The sequence below is a fragment of the Orcinus orca genome, chromosome 2 (assembly GCF_937001465.1).
Source record: "Orcinus orca chromosome 2, mOrcOrc1.1, whole genome shotgun sequence".
NCBI lineage: Eukaryota > Metazoa > Chordata > Mammalia > Artiodactyla > Delphinidae > Orcinus > Orcinus orca.
This window is the reverse complement of record NC_064560.1, coordinates 177,041,873-177,066,480: the sequence shown is the minus strand read 5'-3', so window position 1 is coordinate 177,066,480 and position 24,608 is coordinate 177,041,873. Positions and strand designations below refer to the sequence as shown.

At 45.4% G+C, this 24,608-nt stretch overlaps 1 protein-coding gene across 8 annotated transcripts in view; it reads right to left on the bottom strand.

Moving 5' to 3' along the window:
* The window catches only part of NRXN3 (neurexin 3), a 1,701,263-nt gene that overhangs the window by 1,601,386 nt on the left and 75,269 nt on the right, over nucleotides 1-24,608 (bottom strand). The window lies entirely within an intron of this gene.

Here is a 24,608-nt window from a genome sequence, read left to right as displayed (position 1 = left end):
CCCCTTCTTTTTGTATCAAGTCCCAGTTGTCTTCTGGGGAATCTCTTTTCCCACCCTTAATCCCTGTGGTTTGGTAAAGATGACCCCCACCCTCACCCTGGCTCCAAGGGTACATATGTCCTGCAGGCCAAGTCATAGGGATTAACGCAGAGAAAGGGGGCTCCACAGCTGGATTACTGGCACTCAGGCTCTGGCTCTTCAGGCTGCATGGACTTTGTGCCAGTCACCTAAGTTTTCTGTGCTTCAGTCTCCTTATCTATAAAATGGGTGTGTTAATAGTTCCTACCTCCTAGGGTTGTTAGGAGGCGCTCAGAACAGTGCCTAGCATCTAGAAAGCCCTCAGTTAATGTTAGCTGGTAATTTTATTACCTTCATATATGGGAGGGCAAGGGTATTTTTTTATTTTTATTATTATTTTTTTTTTATTTTTTGCGGTATGCGGGCCTCTCACTGTTGTGGCCTCTCCCGTTGCGGAGCACAGGCCCCGGATGCGCAGGCTCAGCGGCCATGGCTCACGAGCCCAGCCGCTCTGCGGCATGTGGGATCTTCCTGGACCGGGGCACGAACCCGTGTCCCCTGCAACGGCAGGCGGACTCTCAACCACTGCGCCACCAGGGAAGCCCAAGGGTATTTTTTAGAAAAGCAACCTTTCTTGTGGTTACACAGCAAGGAAGTCTGACTTAGGATGCAGCTGGGGGTTTCTAACTCCATGCCTTGCTGCCTCCCCACTTCCAAGGTGGTCATCCCCAGAGCACTTCAGGCTGTCATTGCTGCTGGTACACAGCCTGGAGTCTGTGTATGAGGCAACAACACTGGGCCCTAGGACGGATCAGAGGAGATATATATATATATGTGTGTGTGTGTGTGTATCAATTTTTTGATAGATAAAAAGTGGGCGCAAATTGCCAACGAAAAGGCAGTTGCCAACCAGATGAGATTGATCCAGGGGAGTTGGCATCCTCTCCTGTGCCAACACTTCCTCAGCCCCCTCCTGCTGTTTTATTTTCTCACACTGCTAGGCCTGTAGTTTTCCAGAGCGCCACTGCATTTAAATCTATATTCTATTTTCTCTCCTGGAAAATAGGTCAGACCCAAGGCAGAGTTCACCAGGTGGGGTCCCAGAAGGTTTGGCTGCACCTCGCCTCCAGGAGCCTGGCTGTGCAGCCTGCCCCATGCTCCCCAAAGCTCCTCCAGGGACATGGGGTGGGTGTTTGGAGGTATAAAAGTAGCAAGTGGGGGAATCTTGGACTTCTGCCTCTTGAAATGATCTAGCCCAAGTGAGAGGTGAGGTGGGAGGGCTCCCCGGGTTGAGCCATATTCTGCAACAGAAGCAGATGGAGGGTCCTTTCGTTCCCCCACCTGGTTAGAAGAACCACATCTCCCCAAATTGCAGGAAATTGTTTCCCTTTAACTTTAAAATAACCACGCTGAGCATACTCACTTGTGGCTGAAATTATTGTTGAATACGCAGTAAGCGTCCGTGGGGCACTGAGTAGAGGTGGGACTGCCCTAATTTACTTCTTCCCTGGTTGTGATGCCAAAGAGAGTGGGTGAAGGGTGGCAGTGGCTTTCAAATCCTTTTCCTCTCTTGTGGCTTTCCCATCCCTGGTTTGAGCATGGCACTCCTAACAGAGGTGGCCCCAGCCTGGATCAGAACTCCTTTTCATCAGGGTCCCACCCCCAACAATGTCTCAAGCACCTGCCATCCACTGAGGTCAGTGTGAGTGCCAGAGCTTGGAAGACAGGAGAGGGAAGGTGCCAGTTTATATGGGCCGGTCCTCAGCCCTCCTGTCGAACAGCAGAAGGAACTAACATGAATGGAGCAGGTCCTGCCTAGAGCCTGTGCATTTGCTATTCCGCTGCCTGCCAGAACAGTCTTTGTCAGACAGATGTAAGACTGGTCCTCACTTTCTTCAGGTATCCATTCAAATGTTCCTTCTTAGAAAGATTTTTCTCTAACCAGCTTCTCTAAAATGGGGACCCTCCTCTACCATTGACCCAGCTTTTCCTTTCTTTATGGCACTAATCACTATCTGACATTATAGGATGGGTCTGTTTTTATTGTTTAAATCCCCCTTGGAATATAAGCTTCATGAGAGCAGTACTGCCTGTTTCATTCACTGCTTGTATCCCCAGTGTTTAAGGAGGAGCTGGCCTACAAGATGTGCTCAGCAATATGCAATGAATAGTGACTAGATCATCTCAATTGATACAACTCACTGATATAGATGTTATTGGTGTCTCCATTTACACATGAGAAAATTGAGGCTCAGAGAAGTTAAGGTCTGTGCCTATGGACAGAAAGGCAGAGCTGGGATTGGACTCTGGGTCTGTCTTAATGCCCTTACTCGATTACGAACCCTGTTTTCTTCAGCGTTGGCCTCATTATCAGGTGAGTTGTCTCCATATGGTAACAAAGATGGAATCTGGCAGGTCTAGAGAAAAGAGAGCAGCCTATTTCCGGGTAATTCCAGTAAATTCCCTGGGAAGGCGCTCATTGGTTTGGCTTAGGTCACATGTCTGTTCCAGAGCCAATTACTGTGTCCGTCATCACATACCAGAGGATGAATTTGGGGATAAAATGGGGTAATGCCTCTACGTCCCTGGCGCAAATCAATACGAATCATAACAAAGCTCACATTTATTGAGGATCCTCTGTGTGCTGGGCACTGTCCTAAGTGCTTACTATACATCTTCTCATTTAATTCTCACCACAACCCTAACAGGTAGGAACATTATTCATCCCATTTTACAGATAACGAAATTAAGACCCAGTGAAGAGGCTCTGTCATTACTAACGCATCTTATATTCAGAGTAGCACATCAGATAAGGGTCAACCTATATTTCTGAATAAAAGAGTAAACCAGGATAGGTACCATCTGACCCATCAAGCTATAAATTAGGGATACGAATACTGGGCATCTCATAGGAGCGAGAAAAAGGCATAGCCCAGGCAGAAGGAGGCGGCCAAATGCAGTGTGACCGTAAGTCTGGACAACTGGAGGTCCTGCCTGGGCTGTACACTTTAGAGGACCCTGCCCTGGCCCTCCTGAAGCCACATCCCACCACATGAACTGAGCAGTCCACAGGGCCAGCTGGATTTTCCCACCCAGCACCAGCAACACCTGCCACTAACCCCGAGGACACTCAGGTACTCAGGTACTCTGAATTCCTTGCCCAAACTGCCCCAAATCCATGTGGGTCTCTTCCCTGTGTCCCTTCTCCCCAAAGCAGACCGACCCACTGATGTGTGTACTCTTGTGTCAAGAAATGGCCAAGGGGAAGCTATTTGCAGGAGCTGTTGACTTCTACAAGCTGGGGCACCCACAAAAATGTGCACAAGGATATCTGTGGTGCTGCAACTGGAGAGAAGGGAGGCTGACCCCTAGCCTCCATGTGTATTCTTATCCCAGGCCCACAAACATCGGGCAGGTTCTCAACTCAGGATTACACCTGACTTAACGTTAGGAGAAAAAAAATTAAAAAGGCAAAGACTGCATCTCCCCAACAGTCTATCCTTTCTTGCTCCTGAAGAAAATGAGCATAAGATTCTTCCCTCTACTTCAGGAACAAATATATAGAAACAGTATTTTTTTTTTTTTTAGTTGAGAGCTAAAGCAAACTTCCAGCAGCAAAGAGGCTGGGTTTCCTGCATTCTGGGGCTTTTTCTGGCTCTCAGTATCTGAGCTCTTCAAACACAGGAAGAGCTGTCTTTCCACAAAAGGCCAGGTGGTGTTAGCTTCATCCCCGACACAGAGCCCATTTATCCGCCTTTGTAGAAGACTGAGCCCTCCCAAGCCCTGGTGCTGTTTGCTTTTGTTCTTTGATGCTAATGACTCCAGATTGCAAGATGGAGCGGAGGGGTAGCTGCTGTGTCAGGTGCCAGGCTGCCTGGGAAGGCAGCGGCGGGGAGAGGGGCAGGATGAAAAACAGGAAGGAACGAGGATGGCACTCCTGTGGGCCAGGTCTCCGCTGCTCCCGAACACTTTAGGGGCTACAACACACTTGTAGTGGCTGTGGCTTGAGGAGCCTGAGCTTGACTGACAGTTGGGAGAAGAGGGAATCTACTTGTTACAGATACAGTCGGAGATCAGTGCAGACAGTGGGCTTTGTTCTTCGTGATTTTTTTTTTTTTAATTCTTTAGAGGTTCTGAGCACAGACGGGGGGTAAAGCAATCTGGGCTTTAAATCCTGTCTTCGCTATTTGTTATTAAAAATATTTTTGTTCAGTTTCTTACTTTACCTTCCTCTTCAGCCGCATGGGAATAATGGCAGTGGAGTCAATTCAGCTAGAAGCACCCACGCATCCCTAAAAGTCAATGTGCTATGCAAAATCACGTAGTAGAAACCACAGGGCTTACAGGGAAAATAGGATTGGGGCACAGTACCCCAAAACTTCATCAGTGACACATAATGAAAGATAGGAACCCGTTTTACACGTGTTAATGGTTAAGGAATGCATAAATGATACAGTAAGTATAGCGCTTGAAAAAGACCTGAAGTTGCTTGTGGAAGTGGGAAACTTGCAAGTTGCTTTGAAGTAATGAAAGAAGGGTCATCTGAAGTTGGACAGGAAGTTATAACACCAGATGCTGATGGGTGTGGCTCATAACATGCCTGGTAACTGAAGTAGCTGGTACGTGTTCAGGTGTGTGCGCTTTGTGCATTCCTACACAGTTTGGTTCATCTGGCTGCAGTTTTCTGCCTTCACCTAGAGCTTCTCATGGGCAAAATCATGCACAATCAAAAGCAAAATTATTATGCTCAAATTGTTCCCTAATATATCAATAGCATTGGAACAAATTTGCATTTTCGAAACAAGCATTATAGCAGAACTGACTGTACCTAATTGAAATGACTGCTATGAGGACCAAATGAGATGATTCATACAAAGTGCTTGGTACAACGCCAGGCACAGGGTAAATATTCAATAAACACTTACTGAAACTGTTATTATTAATGTTTCTTCTGGCTTGTTGACACCTCCCTTGTAAACGCAAAGTACCCAGTTGAGCCTTCTATCCAGCCTTGCAAACAAAAGGCATCTCTAGCTAACTGCTAACTCCCCACCTTAGGCCATGAGGCTGGCACCTGCAGTAGGCCCCCACCTAACAAGACAAGGGTTTTAGAAAAGTCCTCATAGCGGATGGACACTGCTGGAGACAGGCTCCAAGTGCCAACTTCTTAGGTAAAGAAATGGGTGTTGGCCTCCCCAAATGAGCATGACCCACAGGGAGAAAAGTACACACCTGCATCTCGGAGAACACCAGGAAATCAAAGCAGAAACTGACCAACATGAGAGGATGCCCCATCATCTGGCAGGATAAGAGAGGAGTGCATCACAGGAGGGGAAAGAAATCAGTCAATCCTCAAATTAGGAAAAGAGCCTAGATGCAGACATTTTCAATCTCCCTGTCGCCTGCAGAGAGCACAGGGGTTAAGAGGCAGGAAGAGCTGAGTGAAAATCCTGGCTCTTCCACACACTATGTATATGAGCTCATGCATGTTAGCTAACCTGAGACTCAACTTCCCCACCTGTAAAATGGGGACAATCTACTTATCTTCCGTTCTGCAAGATGAAAAGAGTTCATGGGGACTGATGTTAGGGTTATAAGGAGTTAACGTATGCAAAAACACTGAGAGGGTGTCTGGCACTGAGGGAGTGCTAATCAATGCTGGTGAATCATAATTATTACATTTCCTCACCTGAGCGATTTCCATGAGACAGAGTTTTTGCCCTCTTTCTAAGAATTCCTCGCTCTCTGGAAAGACTAACTCCTCAGGGCTTATGCCAATTAGAAGAATGATCTGGAAGAAGCAAGGGTTTCAGTGGAGGTGAGTTCTGCAAATTCTGCAATTCAGTACAAAGAGCCTTGGAAGAGGAGGCTTATGTCTGCTCCTCTGTAGGGGGCGCTGTTGTAGAATGTGGGAAACAGCCCCACGCTTAGAATCAGAAGCCCTGGGGTTTTTGTTTTGTTTTCCTAAAATTTTTATTGTGGTAAAATACACATAACATAAAAGTTACCATCTTAACCATTTTTAAGTGCACAGTTCAGTGGCACAAAGTACATTCATAATGTTGTGCAACCATCACCCATTTCCAGAACTCTTTTCATCTTGCAGAACTGAAAGTCTTGTACCTATTAAACAACAGCTATCTATATCTCCTGCACCCAGCCACTGGCAACCACCCTTCCACTTTCTGTCTTTAGCAAGTTAACTACTCTAGGAACCTCACATGAGTGGAACCATAGAGTATCTCTCCTTTTGTCACCGGCTTATTTCCCTTAGCACAGTGTCCTCAAGCTTCATCTATGTTGTGGCATGTGTCAGAATTTCTTTCCTTTTAAAGGCTGAATAATACTCCATTGTTTGTATACTGTAGTTTCCCCCTTATCCATGGGGACTACATTCAAGACCCACCAGGGGACGCTTGAAACTGCAAATAGCACGGAGCACTATATATACTACGTTTTTTCCTATACATATATACCTATGATAAGTTTAATTCATAAATTATCCAGTTGTTTAAGCCTTGCAAACAAAAGGCATCTCCAGCTAACTGCTAACTCCCCACCTTAGGCCATGAGGCTGGTACCTGCATTAGGCCCCACCTAACAAGACAAGGGTTTTAGAAAAGTCCTCACAGCAGATGGACACTGTAAGAGATTAACAATAATAACTAGTAATAAAATAGAACAATTATATTGTGATAAAGTTATCTGAATGTGATGTCTCTCTTTCTCCCAAAATCTTACTGTACTGTGCTCACCCTTCTCGTGATGATGTGAGATGAGATGAAGTGAGGTGAATGATGTAGGCATTGTTACGTAGCATTTAGCTATGAATGACCCTCTGATGATAGGTCAGAAGAAAGATTATCTACTTCGGGTGATCCCGGAGCATTGGTGATGTCAGTGGTTGGACGTCAGGATCAGATGATGTTGATGGGTGGGGATCCTGAGTGGGACAGAGCAGGATGGCACAAGATCTCATCATGCTACTCAGAAATGCACACAATTTAAAACTTATGAAATTGTTCATTTCCTGAATTTTCCTTTTTTTTTTGGACCATGGTTGACTGTGGGCAATTAAAACCATGGAAAACAAAACTGCAGATAAGAGGGGACTACTGTACACCACATTTTGCTTAGAGAAGCCCTGGTTTTGAGCCCTGACTTTCCAGCCTACTACCAGCTCTCTGACCTTGGGCAACTCACACAGCCTCTCTAAGCCTCAGCTTTCCCACCCATAACTAGCAGGAATAATGACTCCAATTACATGAACAGGTTGCAGTGAGGCTGAAATGAGACTGTAAATGTGGAAGCATTCTGTAAACAATAAAGTGCTATGTCATTCCTGTATTCACTCCAGAAATATTAATCGAGTGGCAATTCCTTACTGGTCCCTATGCTAGATCCTGGTATGAAAAACATTAAGTAGAGCCCCTATTCACAATGATATTACAACAGAAATTTTAAAAGAAGAGAAATACAGGGATCACAGTTCATTATAATCCCTGCTATTTACCAAAGGCCTCCTATGTGTCAGGTACCTGTGGCAGTGTCGGACGTATATGACCTCATTTAATCCTGATGTAGACCCACTTAACAGACGAGGAAACCAAGGCTCAGAGAAGTTAATATCCCCAAGTCCACTTAACTCATAAGTAGTAGCAATGATTTGAACTCAGATTTCTCTGAATCCAAAGCCCTTTTCCTTCCCACAGCACCACCCACCCTTCCCCGATTATTTCTTCCTTCTCTGGTCTAACCACCCAAATCTATCACCCTATGTGACATGGGGGCAAATTTCAAGAAATTGGTGTGGAAAACTGATGGAAACTGTTGAGTGTCCACAATATCTTCTGCTGGGCAGGATCTCCAGATCCATATTTCAGAGAAAGAATTATAAACTGGGGCAACATACCCAAAACTGAATTCCATAAAAATACAACACCCAGCAAGATGTGAATAGGAGTTGCTTGCCAAAAAAAAAAAAAAAAAAGTGTGGTCAAATACATTTAGAAAACAGTGAGCTAAAGCAAGGTAATCAAGTATCTCTATGGCAAGACTTCAGAAAGCCACACCTACACTAAGGTACATTGTGAAGTCCAAGAGGGGATATAGTCTGCAGTTTTCCCAATGTTTCTGGAACATTGGACACTTTTTCTTCCGCAAAACACCTAGTAACATCTCACAGAACACAGTTTGAGAAAGGCTGGCTTTGAGGCTCTCAGAACAGCTGGGAAGCCTTTCAATTTATCACAAGCCTCTATCCTCACCCTTTTAGTTCTCATAGTGAGACTTTGTATCTGGTTCAGTTTGAAATAGCTAACATTTATCGACCACTTAACTACATGCCAGACACAGACTTAGGTGCTAGAGACTCAAAATAACTGCTGGGGATGCAGTTATAGTAAATCTAATAACCAAGAGAGTGTATAAACATGATAGGGCAGCCATATACAGCCATCTAGTATCACACTTCGCATTAATGGGGCATTTGGGATTGACAGAGACTGCTTCAAGGTCTTTTGCTGGAGAAATCTTGCAGTGGTCCCCAGAGGATAAACAGCAACAATTAAGTGGAGAGAAATCTTGTAAGAACATTTTACCAAAACAGGCCAGCGGTCAGATTGACAACCCTGAGGGATGGGCTCCCTGCAAGGCATGTAGTGCACCAAAAAGACCATAAGCATTGAGCTTAAATCCCAACTTTGTTATCTATTACGTGACCTTGGATAAGTTATTTAAACTTCATCTGTGAGATGGGAATCATTACATCAATTTGAGTTGTCAAGAAGATCAAAAGAGGCAATTGTATATACAATGCCTAATGACCTGCCCGGCACCATGCTTAGTTCCATTTTTTTTGATTGGTAACATCCTGGAGTAACGTGTTAAGAAAGAGTCTGAGGCTGCATATGAGCTTAGAAAGAAAAGAGGGTCATGATTGATTTGCAGTTCCTGCCAGGGGCTTGAAAAGGAGGGGGTCATATATTGGCTCAAGTTAGCTGGAGAGTTTCAACAGAGTGCTTTCCCAAGGGTCCTTGCCCTGAGAAAAGGAGTTTCTAATGACCTGGGGAACCTCAGAAGAAAGCAAGTAGCCCTAACAGAGGCCTTCTCACTACTAGCACCTGTCAGCATTTCTGCTTTCCCTTATACCCTTCCCTTTCTTTCATTTTCAGGAAATGAACAAGGTTGATTTCTTGTCTTTGCAAAGCAAGGGTCTGTTGTGATGTGAAATTAGTACAGTATTTGCTCTGAACCTAAAATAATTTTTTTTTGAGCCTGAAAACCATGCATGTAGCCTAATTAGTACCAGTCCTATTTTAAAAGGCTCAACAAGATTCTGCAGACCCTACTAGAGGGAGCTCAGAAACCCAGGCAAGGAGGCATTCCACTGCCAGGAACTGCAGAGATCAAGCAAGCAGAGAGGGAGCCCCTAGAAGGAAATTTACATTTTCATATTGATAATATGCTTTTTGAGTTATAATTAATATTAATCGCCATTTTTATCTTGTAATGTCTGTGGTCAGTTAAAACTAATAAAAACATTAAAATTTGATTGTTCCAGAGAGAACAGACACATTGAATTTTAGAAGTGGAAGAGTGCTGGTATGTCAAGCAGATCCGTCTCTTTTGGTTTACCAGTTCATTCCATCGACGTGTACTCATTGCATATATCCATGGCCAAGGGACCGTGCTAGGCACTGGGGTGATGGCTAGTGAACAAAAGAGACACAGGTCTCGCACTCTTGGAACTAAAAGTCTGGGTGGGGAGATGAGCCACAAATAACCAGACAGACATTTAGCTATTTAATTATAATTATGATCAGTGGCATAAGGTTGTACAGGATCCTTTGATGCTCAGATGAGAGAGACAGACCCAAGACAGGGGAATTGACATGTCCACCCAGCTGGACAATGTTGAAGCTGAAACCAGAATTCAGGTCATCTGCATCCCAGTTCACAGTTGTTCTCACTGTGCCACAGCCGGGGGACCAGTGCCCTGAGAGGGGTTTGGGAGAAGAATCCAGTACTAAGAGTATGGTGGTGGCAGCTGGGACAGAGAAGCAAGTGGCCAAATATCTGCAGCTTTCACAGAACAAGAGTGTGAGCCCGGAGATTTCACTGTATTCTCAGACACTCACTCATGCATCCCAGCAGTGGAAAATGGTTTCAGCTACCCTCCCGTGGCGGCCTGAACGCTAGAGCCTTCAACATTCAGGACAACAAAGAGGAGAGAGGAAAGCCTCCCCCAAAACCAATCAGAGAGGACAGAGAATGGGAAGTGTAGACCTACCACACAGACTGAGCTCTGAGCTATCTGCTGTACTTTGCTTGGGCATTAATCACACAAATCCCTTATAAATCTAGGGCCGTTATTAGACAACACTAATATCCCCCTTCGAGTAATCCAGACAAATACGTTGAGAGAAGGGGGAGCCCCAAGTGGCTGGAAAACAGACAGCTTTCATGTTTGCACGCATCCCCCAGCCCCCCACCCCCAGAGGTCTGCTCCCAATAGCACCTCTGGCTTCTGCCCCAATAGCTTCAGGCAAGGGGAGTGAACTGAAGGTCTGGATCCCTCCCCTCCCCAACTCTGCCACTGACCTAATTCTCCACAAGGGAGGATTTTTCCTTTTTGGTCCTGCTTGTTTGTAAATCACACACAGCTTAAGGGGGGCCTAGCTAGGAAGCAGGGAGAAGTGAAGACGCTTCGAACAGTGGCCCCGGCTGCTATTTCTTAGGGAGGTGGACCACTGGGAATTCTGTTAAGCTCAGAAGAGGGGCCGGGAGGTGGAGGGTAGAAGAAGGAAGGCCCACCATCAACATCATCCCAATTTTACAATCTTACTCTGCCCTTTACTGACCTAGAGATGCTTTATGTTCTAAAATGACCCAACAGAACTCTGCCACGAGCCTTATGTATGACTTTGGGTAGGTTTCTTAATTCATCTAGGTCACTAGTCTCTATAAATGACACAGGATATTTTGACCCTGATGTTATGACCCCTCAAGTATGTTTTGGAACTGCTTCAAAAAAAATTAAAAAACTGTCAGGAAAGAGACTGATTTTAGTTGTAGGAAGAAGATATGGTTCTATGAACTGCAAAAATTGACCTGGAAAAAAATTAGACCTGTCAGAAAAAAATCAACACAAAATGGAACGGACAGTGGCTAAAAATGCACATGGTAAAACGTCATTGACTGAAAAACTGAAGGAAGAATCGAACATTCTTGACAAAATTTAGACCAGCGAATCTGACGTGAGAAAATCGGATATAGTAGAAATAACGACCACAAAAGAGTGGTCACAATGGTAGAAGCTATGTGGGCAAAATTAGATAGGCACACAAAAGAATAACTGATAGATCAATCAAATCTTCACTACAGAGGGCACGTGGAGCAGAACTGATCTTGTTAAAAATTATTCAGTGAAATAAAAATTAATTGGAAAATTAAAAAATGGTTTACCTATGCTGAAAAAAGATGGATTGAGGAATTACATGAGCCCTACATCATTTGCTTCTAAAAAACGCCCCCTTAATAAAACTGTTTTAGTGTTTGTATAATCCTGATTATATTGACATAGAGTTAAAAGTTCTCAGGGTCAAATTGTGCAATCAAAACATCTTGATAAGTGCTGAAAAAAATAAGTTATATAATCTCAGGGGTCCTGTCCAGGTGCAATTTGTTCTGATAAAAAATCAGAATAGAAAGTGAAGAAAATTATACAAATAGTTTACTCCTCGGAAGAAAAGAGAATGGGACCCAGCGATTCCCTGCAAGAATGGTTCTCACACTAATACATTTTATATATTCATACTTCAAGCAATTTAAAGCAATTTTAGAAACTAACAATGGATAATTTATATTATAATTTTTCCAAGAAAGAACAAAAACCTGAAAATGACACTTTGTATTACTATAGTTTCTTAAAAAGGCATTTTAACACCCCAAAAATAAAAGGGCATAATTTCAGAATTTTAAAGAAAACTGAATGTGTCTTTACAATAAACTTCTACATTATGTTTATTTTTCTCGTTCTCCTGAAGAATTATAAAATTTCATTCTAGTTCTTTTGAGTGTCTTTTGTACCACTGGGCAGAGGGCAGATGGGTAGTCTTTCTGCAGTTCAGCCTTCTCATTTGTAAAATGGGAACAAAAGATAAAGCTACTCACACAGAGCCTAAAACACTAGTAAGTGTTCAATAAATGTTAGCCTAAAACCCAGGAAGCAGAAGCCATTTAGGATCAAGCTGATTCCCAGCCTCAGATTATACCCCTACTACTCCAAGCTGAAAATTCTTTAGATGTTCTGGAATATAAATGCCCCTGGTACACTATAAAACTCTTAGAGGAAAACATAGGCAGAACACTTTATGACATAAATCACAGCAAGATCCTTTTTGACCCACCTCCTAGAGAAATGGAAATAAAAACAAAAATAAACAAATGGGACCTAATGAAACTTAAAAGCTTTTGCACAGCAAAGGAAAACATAAACAAGATGAATAGACAACCCTCAGAATGGGAGAAAATATTTGCAAATGAAGCAACTGACAAAGGATTAATCTCCAAAATTTACAAGCAGCTCATGCAGCTCAATAACAAAAAAACAAACAACCCAATCCAAAAATGGACAGAAGACCTAAATAGACATTTCTCCAAAGAAGATATACAGACTGCCAACAAACACATGAAAGGATGCTCAACACCACTCATCATTAGAGAAATGCAAATCAAAACTGCAATGAGATATCATCTCACACCAGTCAAAATGGCCATCATCAAAAAATCTAGAAACAATAAATGCTGGAGAGGGTGTGGAGAAAAGCGAACCCTCTTGCACTGTTGGTGGGAATGTAAATTGATACAGCTACTATGGAGAACAGTATGGAGGTTCCTTAAAAAACTAAAAATAGAACACCCATATGACCCAGCAATCCCACTACTGGGCATATACCCTGAGAAAACCATAATTCAAAAAGAGTCACGGGGCTTCCCTGGTGGCGCAGTGGTTGAGAGTCTGCCTGCCGATGCAGGGGACGCGGGTTCGTTCCCCGGTTCGGGAGGATTCCACATGCCGCGGAGCGGCTGGGCCCGTGAGCCATGACCGCTGAGCCTGCGCGTCCGGAGTCTGTGCTCTGCAACGGGAGAGGCCACAACAGTGAAAGGCCCGCAAACCGCAAAAAAAAAAAAAAAAAAATGTCTCTGAAAAACCTAGGGGCAGGACAGGTATAAAGATGCAGACGTAGAGAATGGACTTGAGGACACGGGGAGGGGGAAGGGTAAACGGACAAAGTGAGAGAGTGGCATGGACGTATATACACCACCAAATGTAAAATGGATGGCTAACGGGAAGCAGCTGCATGGCACGGGGAGATCAGCTCGGTGCTTTGCGACCACCTAGAGGGGTGGGACAGGGAGGGTGGGAGGGGGATGCAGGAGGGAGGAGATATGGGGATGTATGTATATGTATAGCTGATTCACTTTGTTATAGAGCAGAAACTAACACACCATTGTAAAGCAATTATACTCCAATAAAGATGTTAAAAATAAATAATAAATAAATGCCCCTGGTAACAACAGCTAAAAAGTGTGGATTGATCAGGGCAACCCCCTCTACCTCTTCACCTACCAAGAAAACACATGTGGCAAGAGGGAGGACCTGGGAGGGCAGGGAGCAAGAATGTAAGTGCCAGGAGGAAAGGGCAGCTATTGGAAATGCATGAGCTGATCTCTGGGCTGTGGGTGGGACTCACGCTATATGGCTCTTAGAGGAACAAGTCTCTCTAGGTTGGCGGCAAATGACACTGACTGTGGCTTTCTTGTTCCAGCAGCCTTTCATCTTCACCTTCTCCACGCAGAGCTTCCTTTAGAGAGAGATTCTATTCCCAAATCCTCCCCGGTAGGATTCTGCACTCTGGGTGGAGATGTCCAGGTTTATGCTCACTTAGCAGACAAGATTTGCTCTCCTGCTGCTGTCACACTGAAGGCTTCCCTCCCCAGCCCCAGACAGTTCTTTTTTTTTTTTTTTTTTTTTTGCGGTACGCGGGCCTCTCACTGTTGTGGCCTCTCCCATTGCGGAGCACAGGCTCCGGATGCGCAGGCTCAGCGGCCACGGCTCACGGGCCCAGCCGCTCCACGGCATGCGGGATCCTCCCAGACCAGGGCACGAACCCGTGTGTCCGCTGCATCAGCAGGCGGACTCCCCACCACTGAGCCACCAGGGAAGCCCCCCCCCCAGACAGTTCTTTATCCATCCACCCGTCCATCTGTATCACCCATCAACCATATCCCAAATAAATACATAAAAGACACAGTTCCTGCCGCGAATATTAGACTGATCAACCTTGTCCTTAAACTGAACAGGTGACAATGCACGTATGCAGCCCCTCTCCATTGCTTTCTCTCTGTTCCTCATCTTTACATGTCGCTCCTCAGAGGAGTGACACCCCTTTTCTCATTAGATCTCCCCTCACCCTGCTCTTTCCATCTGCAGCACGCGTCACCACTGCAATTATACATTTATTGGTTTACGTTTTCCATAGCTCTAATCTGTAAGCTCCATGAAGACAGGCGGCACAGCTGTTTTGATCACCATGGATTGTGCTTGGCAATCAGTGTTCTTCTGAATCAATCGGGTCTCTTTTCTCAGCGTGATGTAGGGGAATGGATGTCAGAATGAGAGTGAGGACTCCTGGGCCCTAGCCCCAGTCCCCTGGCCACTTGCTAGCTGAGTGGCCTATTGTAAGTTACCTTGCTTCTTTAAGTCACAGTTTCATGAAAGAAGGTTGGATTGTGATGTTCAAGATGGGGGAGGGTGATAAAAATGTATATGCTGGGGTTGGATACGCAAATCGTAATAATATTCATTTTACAACTTAATACAAGCAAAAGATTTCCACCAAAGCTTGACCAAGGCCTCTTGGGTTGTGGGACTATGCTAACAACAACAACAAAATGACTTGGAGACCGTGGGTTATAAAAGACTGAGAAAATATGGGATTCCAGTTCCAGTACTTCATGGTTCATTTACAGCCCATGGGATGAAATAAGACACCAAGGATAAAGGCTCAGGGAGAGGTGGGAGGGGGAATTCCAGGACAGTTTTTATGTCCCTCTTTGCAACATGTGCCTGATTTGGGATCAAAGTCAGTCATGTGCAGGAGAGGGAGAAGTCAGAAGACAGGTTAGTGAAGAGAAGAAAGGCAGTGCCCCTGCATGCTAGAGGCACCCCAGTTGCGCCAGCAGAGCATGGAATTGGGTCTTCAATGGCCACAGAAGCCACCGTTCAGTGCCAGACTGAAGAGGGGACAGAGTGAGGCAATAAGAACTCAAACTCCAGATCATCCAACTGCCCAGACTCATGTCTTAGGCAGATAGATTGCTTTCTCTTTTCAAACTTGTTCCCTGGTTTAGAAAACCAGAAAAACAATAGAACCTCCCTGGTGAGAGTGACTGGGAACATCAAAGGAAGTCACATTTGAAAGCACTTAGCTCAGTGCCTGGCACATAGAAAGCACTTCATGAGAATTAGTTCATCATCACCATTGTTATTAAATTTAGTCAATCAGATAGACAGCTGATAAGTCATAGGATCTCCATGATACTACAATGGCATCACTGAGGCCATACTCAGTAAGAATGACTAGAACTGGGCATAAAGCTAAACTCAGCCCTAAATCCACGGACTTCACCTGTGATCCTTGGCCGGGAGACTCAGGCTAGGGGAGCCGGCCTGAGCACTGGGTCCAGAAAAAGCCCTGGACCTCCTGCAATTCCTTGGAGCATCTTAATCACACCCCTGACCTTCACAGAGCCTTTGCTCTGCCAGGCGTGAAGAGAGACTCCTGAAAGCACAGAGACCACGGTTATGTTATCCTTCTCCTTTCAAAGCATCCATCACTTGATTATTGCTTTTGGCTAATCAAGCAGCATGAAGGCATGACTGTCTTGTTCATCACTCTACCCCCAATGCTTCTCCTGACACACAGTGGGCCCTCAGTCAGTGTGTCACGTTGTAGGGGGTGGGAGAGGTACTTTCGAATAACATCCCTGGGTTTCTGTAAGAGATTTCATGTGAGCATGCATGCTCACGTATGCTCCATTTCTTGGTTCTCATCACACGCCAGCTGGGCCCCTAACACTTCAATTTCTTCTGCTCTGAAAAATGTTAGGAGGCGTTCCCCCTCCTCCCTAGGCTCCCCATCCTGACTTACGCTGGATAAGCAACTTCAGATTGCTGAACAGCAATATACAACACAGCTGGGCGAAAATTCCTGTGTCCTGAAATTCCTGGAAAACCATGATGCACAGCGAGCGTTTGGAGCATGGACACACACACGATCCCCACCCCGGGGCCCAGAGAGTCGGAGACGGGAGGGAGGCAGCAAGCAGGCAACCAGAACCGAGCCTTGATTTCCTTACGAAAGTATTTTGCTTCCTTTCCAAGCGCCCCACCCTGGGCAGAGGTAGAGAAACCACAGTGAGTTAATTACCATTACTTAGATCACTGGCTGTTGAGCCAGGGGCTTCCAGCACCTCCAGTTTAGGGGATCTTGCTCTTTCAGCTCACAGGAGCCGGAGTGAGAGGAATCTCTTCCCCAAGCCCAGGAGAAGGTGTGTGGCTTTGAGCTGTGTGTCACCGCTGGTATCCTGAGAGTTCAATATGCCCAATTCCAAGAAAAATGTAGCTAAAGCATTTTATGCTGAGCTCACATGGTCCCAAAGAAACACGAAGTACAGATCAGAACACCAGCTGGCTGATCTTGGGCAAATCACGTCACTCTTCTGGGTTTGTTTCTTTCAGATCTTTGAGCTCTTGATTCCCATGAGATTCTAACATTCTAGGAGCCAGAAATTCTATCATGTCCATGAGCAGAACATCCAAAACCCTCAGGTTCATCATCTCTATATGAGACTTAAATTTCCCTTTGTAGAAATTTTCTCAAATGGACAGATCTCACTAAATTGAAGGCAGAAGAAAGACCAACGTGAGTAGTTTTTAAAACTAAATTACGTAATCTTTCGATGCTGTTTTATTATATTCAAATGCATGCCCCAACTTCAACCAGGTTGAGAAGGTGTATTTTTTCATTCATTGCCCGGTAAAGAATTTTAAGGAACTTTTTTTTGTTCCTAGTTTCCTTCTATATCTCTGGTAATCTGTTTTAATCTATCTTGTGGATTCCTTTTCCTCTACTATCCTAAATATTAAGGTTCTGGAAGGTTCTGAGTTTAGCTTCCTTCTCCTCTCGGTTAGACTCCTTGCCTGGACAACCTCATTCCTGTGCCAGCCTTCCCTCACCCCTACAACAACAACCCTGACATCTGCCCAGCCCCATCCTCCTCCCTCGCACGACCATTGCCCCCACCTGCCTCTGAACATCTCCCTGCAGGTATCCTACAGGTTCTGAAGAGAACGTGGGAGGGATATGGACAAACCAAAATGTATTATTACCCCTCTCCCACCTTCACCCCAAATCTGCTCCTCCCACTGACTTTCCTAGCTATACCCACAACCAAAAGAGCATATGATCAAAGTTCCTCTTTCCCCTTTTCAATCATCAGCATCATCATTAATAATAATTAGTAATAATGGCTAACATTCACTGAATGCTTACTGTGTGCCAAGCATTGTTCTAAGTATTCTATGTCTGATATCTCACTGAAGCCTAAAAGCAATCTGAACTGGTGGGCACTATTATTACAGCTATTTCACAAATATTTAAGTTGAAACACAGAGAAGTGAAGTCCTTTGCCCAAGTTTACACAACTAGTATGTGTCAGAGCCAGGTAGCCTGAGTCCAAACCCACTAAAGGTCATTGCTTTCCAATTATTAAGTGCCTCTTCTTAACATCTCTGCAGTTGGCCCTTCTTCCATCACTACTCCCCCAGTACTGCCTCTTCTCTCACCAAAACCACACAGTAGCCTCTACCTGGCCCCCCTGCTTTCTGCCTTCCAGTTGCCAATCAATCCCTCATGCAAACCGCCCCAGAGCCATCTTTCTAAAATTCAAATCTTACGGTCAAGTCCTTACAAACATTTAAGACCGGCGCTACCTAAGCACTCTTCATATTCCTCTTCCATGGGCCTCAGCCCTTTAATCCAGCCACATTAACTACTGCAAACTACTGGCAAGAGTAGCCTGCTGCTTCACAGGGCTGCCCTGAGGGCCCTTTCCTCCCAGTCTGCTAGTTAAATCTTCCAAGTCCAGCCTAAGATTTTCCACTGTAAGATGTCCTCCAACCCCTGGCTCCCAGCCTAAGCACACACTCTCATACCCCAAGCAGGTGGAACATGCCCTTTTGAGCTACTCCACAAACATTCCACCTGGTATTTTAGCGACTCTAATATGTACAACACCTCTTTGCCTGACAGCCTTCCCAACTAGTCCATAAGATCCTCAAGGGTAGACGACAGGCACTCACTCAGTGAATGTCAGAAAATGCACTTATTCCAGTAAACAGATGGTCTATTTCAACAAATAGATGATTATACATCAAGGACTGCTTTGCAAATGCTTGAACATACTTCAAAGACTTCGTTCTCTTACACAATCCAAAGTTGCCCCAGCAAACACTATGATTTTTTTATGCTGAAAAAGGCTCTGAGATAGTAGATATTATCAATAATTCCAAACAGTGAGGCCTCTGAAAGAGGAAGGTGTGACTGGAGTAACTTCCTGTGGGACCCTCCAAAGCCACCTGGCCAGGTCAACCAAGACCACCACACACAGAGCTGAAGACAGAGCAGAGGAGCCCAACACACATCCCACTGGCATCCAGAACACTTTGGGCATCAGCCTCCGCCTGAAACCTGCGAGCCTGGGGGTCGAGTAACTATAACCAATTAGAGATAAATGTAGATTTGAGTGTTGATCTGTGACCTCCAAAGCTTTCTGAACCAACTCCCCATTAGGAAAAATAATTTTACCATGTTCTCCTGAGAGATGTATATTTATTTATAAATAATTTGCATATAAGTTAACTATACATTTTAATTGTTTCCTTCCTATATCCCACGAAGTGGTCTTTGCATGTGCCCCTTTTTGAAGGCCACTGATCTGGAGAATAATCTTTCCACATCCCTGAACTGCAGAGGACGTACGTGATCAAACATAAGGGTAGGCCTGGCTGCTGAGACCCCCAGAACCATGGAGTCCCTGGTTTGAAGGCACGTACACACCAGCACACATTTCTGACAGGTGTCACTCCAGCACCTACTGCACCCCTCCCAGCAATAGGACTTGGCAAAGCTGTGCATTCAATGGCCCAACAGCTCTAAGCATCAGAAATCCTCCTCTGTAGCTCTGATCCCTTCAACCCTCGAGTCTGATATCCATTCCCTCCTCTACATGGCAGCTCTTCCGATATCCGAGGACAATTATCTTGTCCCCAGTGAGCCTCCTCTTCTCCAGGGAATCCACACAAGCTAATGGGGCCTCTCCATCTCCAGTGACAACAACGTGCTTGCCTCAAACAGCCATTCCACAAGCATTTACATGGTCCCAGGCTGGCTGCGGTCTATGATTGTTACAGGAAGCCACTGGCTCATAAACAAACACAAAAAAGTCTTGCTAGTTCATCTTCAACTAGATCAAGCCAAGTGGAATGTACATGTGTTTGACACAGATTCTGTGAAAACTGCCCCACAGCAAACACGCCACTTTTCCTATTAAAAGAAGGTATTTCCAGTGGTGGCCCATGCCACTGTGGTCCAAGTCATAGCTGTAATCAATGTATTAAACAAACATTATTGAGCTCACATTCTTGATGGGAACCTGCATCCATCCACCACACGTTAGAGACCACACGCATAGACACGCATACAAAACATGAAATGCATGCACACACATCCACACGGAGTGTGCTTTATTAAGGCAACAAACATTTATTGAGCACCTGCTTTCTGTCAGATACCAGAGACATGCCATTTAGCATACAAGCCTGGAACATTCATTAACAAAGGGAAACAGAGTCTTCCCATGGTTTCATGTCTTACAGGTCTCAAAGAGAGTTCCTCCTCGCATACACTCCTGCAGAAGGAATCAGGAAACCCAGCTGAGCTACTGCAACTTGCATTAAGGTTGTGAAAGCCAAAGGGAGCCATGAGACACATCAAAACGTAGCCCACTGGTTACATATTCTACACAAGGAAAAAATAGCTCCAATCCGAATTAACACAAGGCTGAAAACAACATCAGGATGAGCAAACAACAAAGTTCCCACGGCAACTAAAACCCAATCATCTTCCCACGTGGCAATTACCACATGACTATGTGAGATGGTCATGCCCATTTCCCTGCACAGGAACGCAGTACATAGAACCTGGCTGGACAACGGGACTGCACAGAAGTCGGTGACTCTGAGTATATATATATTTTTTTTTTTTTGCAGTACGCGGACCACTCACTGTTGTGGCCTCTCCCGCTGCGGAGCACAGGCTCCGGACGTGCAGGCCCAGCGGCCATGGCTCACAGGCCCAGCCTCTCCGCAGCATGTGGGATCCTTCCCGACCGGGGCACGAACCCGTGTCCCCTGCACCGGCAGGCGGACTCTCAACCACTGCGCCACCAGGGAAGCCCTCTGAGTATATTTTAATGCTTGGACTCAAAAGGATGGCTGTGGGCTTTGCTCTTAAAAGTAACCTATTTTAAACCATGAATTATGAGACAAATTCTCCTTTCTTTGCTGCAGTGTCAGTAAAATGACTGTCAATGGGGAGGTGGCTGAGAGCCAAGAATAGCTTCATCCCTTTTAGGGTGCAGGAGGGCATTTGCTTGGCAGGTTTCCAGTCCATGCCAATGTGGGAGCAACATCTTCTAGCCCTGCCTAATCCTCTCCCTGGGAGACTTCTTCCCAACAGTGCCAAAAACATAGGATACCCAAGGCAACCTGGCAGAGTAGGAAGCATTTTTGAATAGGGCATATGCTTCCAAGGCCAGTTGCCAGGAATAGCTACTCAATACTTCTTCATTTCATACCCTTATCTTTTTTTAAAGCATCACACTAGGCTTTTTAGCAAAATCTTGATGTCTGTTGGGGTGTCTGACCCTGGCTGCCACGACGGATTTGTAAAGCAAGTCCAATTCAATTCCATTTTCCTCTACTCCATAGCATTCTAGAACTTCTCATCTTATTGCTTATTGCCATTAGAGGTTTCCAGGGGGCACCTTGGAAATTCAGAGATGCTGAAAAGCTGGCTGAATATGGAGGAAGATGGGACATCGTAGGGGGATGAAATGAGGCACAGATAATAGAACCAGAGAGATGGGGCTAACCATGAATCTTTCAGAGTGAAACTCCCTAGGAACAAAATGACTGGAGCATGAATCACCTGCTTACATCAGAATCTCTTCCCACATCAATCCCTCCCATGTTGTTTAAGATTAATCAGAAGCAGTCAATTCTAAATAACTCAGTGGTGTGTATACTGTTAGTGCTATATTAGAGAATCCCTTATGAATTTTACTTTGCACAAGGGTTCATTCCTACAAAGCATCATCCAGAAATGTTATGACCTACCCATCCCCCTCACCCACATGGCCCATGGCAAAGGTCAGACTGCTTTAATTAGAATGAGGACCAGTGAGGAAGTGTCTGAGAAGCAGACCTTGGCCTCATGTAGGAAGGGCTCCCTGATGCTCAGTATAATCAGAGATACATCAGGATGCCTTGAAAAGTACCAAGCCCCTGCCATTGCAGTTGACTAGGGGATTTTTGGGGGGTGGGGGGTGGGGCAGAGATGTCATACAGTGGAGAAGAGGATAGGAAATGAATAGTTAGAATAGACACAATGACCTTTAAAGTCCCCTCTGGTAACGTACAGCATGGTGACTATATTACTGATAATACTGTATTGCATGTTTAAAAGTTGCTAAGAGAACTGATCTTAAAAGTTCTCATCACAAGAAAAAAAATTCTGTAACCATTTATGGTGGTGGATATTAACTAGCCTTACTGTGGTGACCATTTTGCAATATATACAAATATCGAATTTGTATATTATGCTATACACCTGAAACTAATATGTCAATTATGCCTCAATTTTTTTAAAAAAACCCCTCCAAACATATTATCCCATGATTTTTTTTTTTTTTTTTTTTTGCGGTACACGGGCCTCTCACTGTTGTGGCCTCTCCCGTTGCGGAGCACAGGCTCCAGACGCGCAGGCTCAGCGGCCACAGCTCACAGGCCCAGCCACTCCGCAGCATGTGGGATCCTCCCGGACCGGGGCACGAACCCATGTCCCCTGCATCGGCAGGCGGACTCTCAACCACTGCGCCACCAGGGAAGCCCTATCCCATGATTCTTAACATGCACCTTGGTTTTCAGTGCATTACACAAGCAAAGCCATGGCTAGAAGGTGATATAAATGTCTTACTGTCCTCTACATGGGTCACAGGATCTGTGCTTCATCCCTCACAGAGGATTTCTCCCACAGCATCAGAGTCCCCCCGCATTTCAGTGTGTCTCCTTAAGAGAAGGACTCACAGCACATTGCCTCAGCCTAAACTCCAGCCTTGTCTTTCCTGACCTAGATCAAACAAGTATGCTAGGGAATGATCATTAGTCTTTCAGAATCCGAAGGGTGAGAGGCTTAACACCCTCAGGCCCACTCTTCCTCATTCCCTCAGCCCTCCAAGGCTAACCATGTGAGACAGGACCCCTTCTGGAGAGGAAAGAAGGCTGAGAGAATGAGGAGGAACGAAGAGACCGTGAGTGTTTGGTGAGCCCTTTCCCACTGTTTGAATCACAGAGAAGTGATTTCAGCCTTCTCATCCCTCCTTGCAATGGGGTACTCGTTTTTATTTGAAAGCAACATATTGAGTATACAAGCTGTACACTCTCTCGCTGCGCTTTTTCTATTCCAGTCATACCTGGAGGAGAGGTTATAGAATTGCCTGGAACGCCCTGCCTGCCAGAGTGGAGACACCAGCCCTAACACTGCCAACAACCATGGGACTATCAAGACCCTGGCCCCCAAAGGCTTTGCACCAGCAAACAGGACCACTTCAGGAGAACCAAATCCACAGGCGAGAGGCCAAAATGTCAGAAAAGGGTTGGATGCATAGAGTCTCATGGAGAAACTTGAAGGAAAAGCTCCCCAGAGCCGTCTTCTTAGGTGCAAAGATACCGAAATTAAATAAGAGCCTTGGTAAAACCGAAAGGATCTTAAACGCATTTCACAGCTTAAACCAGGAGTTCCTGTTGCCTACAGCTTGTGTCCCCGCCTTTCTTTCATCCCCACCCTCTTTGGGACCTTGCACACCCTTCCAGAGAGCTGCATTTCCTCCTTGAAGAGCTGAGAGCTTTCACAATTTTTAGGCCCACATGCAAAGTAAGTTTTATCACAGAGTGGAGCTGGGTAGTTTGGCTGGATGACTATGAGATCAATTTGTTTTGAAAAGCTACTGGTACTGGTTCCTGGATATTAAAAAAAAAATTTTTTTTTAACTTTATAAAATACATTATGTAGGAATATTGTGGAGAGCAGTGGAGGTTTGAGAGCAGATATAGATGATGACACATTTAAAGGGGCCCCATATTGCTTTCATTTTATTTTCAATTAATTAATTATTTTTGGCCGCGTTAGGTCTTTGTTGCTGCGCGCGGGCTTTCTCTAGTTGAGACGAGCGGGGGCTACTCTTCTTTGCGGTGCGCAGGCTTCTCATGGCGGTGGCTTCTCTTGTTGTGGAGCATGGGCTCTAGGTGCGCGGGCTCAGTAGCTGTGGCACACGGGCTCTAGAGTGCAGGCTCAGTAGTTGTGGCACACGGGCTTAGCTGCTCTGTGGCATGTGGGATCTTCCCAGACTAGGGCTCGAACCCGTGTCCCCTGCATTGGCAGGCGGATTCTTAACCACTGCGCCCCCAGGGAAGCCCCCATATTGCTTTTAAATAGGTCACCCAAAGACATCAGTTTTTGGAGAACAACAGCTGTAATGACAACCCACTGGTGCTGTCAGTTCCCACATAGATCACGGAGACAGGCCTGCAGAGCCACGCTTTGTCCCTCTCCTCTGTCATCCACAGCCTGTCACCTGTAACACAGCCCCTCAGTGAGCCACGGCAAACCAAGCATCCCGACTTCAGCTGGGAAACCTCAGGAGGGACCAGGATGCTCCCTCTGTTTAAACACCAACTGGTTCCTCTAAATCTACAGCAAACATTTCTAAACACACCCTCGTTACCCACTGTATACCCTAGATGTCCCCCGCTCCCACCCCCGCTCCCCAAACAACATTCCTACATGCCTTCATCCTCCCACACTCCCTCTCCATGGCTCTTCCTGCCCTGTTGGTTATGAAGTGAGGGGAAATGCGTCTGTGATGAAGGGTCATCGGTCACTGGGGAACCACTCATACACCCAGAGCAACATTGCTGTCACTGGGCAGCAACAGAGGCAGATCCACAGAGGTGGGGACGAGAAGCTTATGATACTGGGCATTCCTTAAGAAAAAAATCACCAATACAGTATTAGGCATGGGGCCTTGAAGGGACCCATGCAAGTGAAGGTATATGAAAGGTTTAGTTTTGTGGCAAATCCACCTCTGTAATAATCTCCCTCCCACACACACAAAAGAGAAGA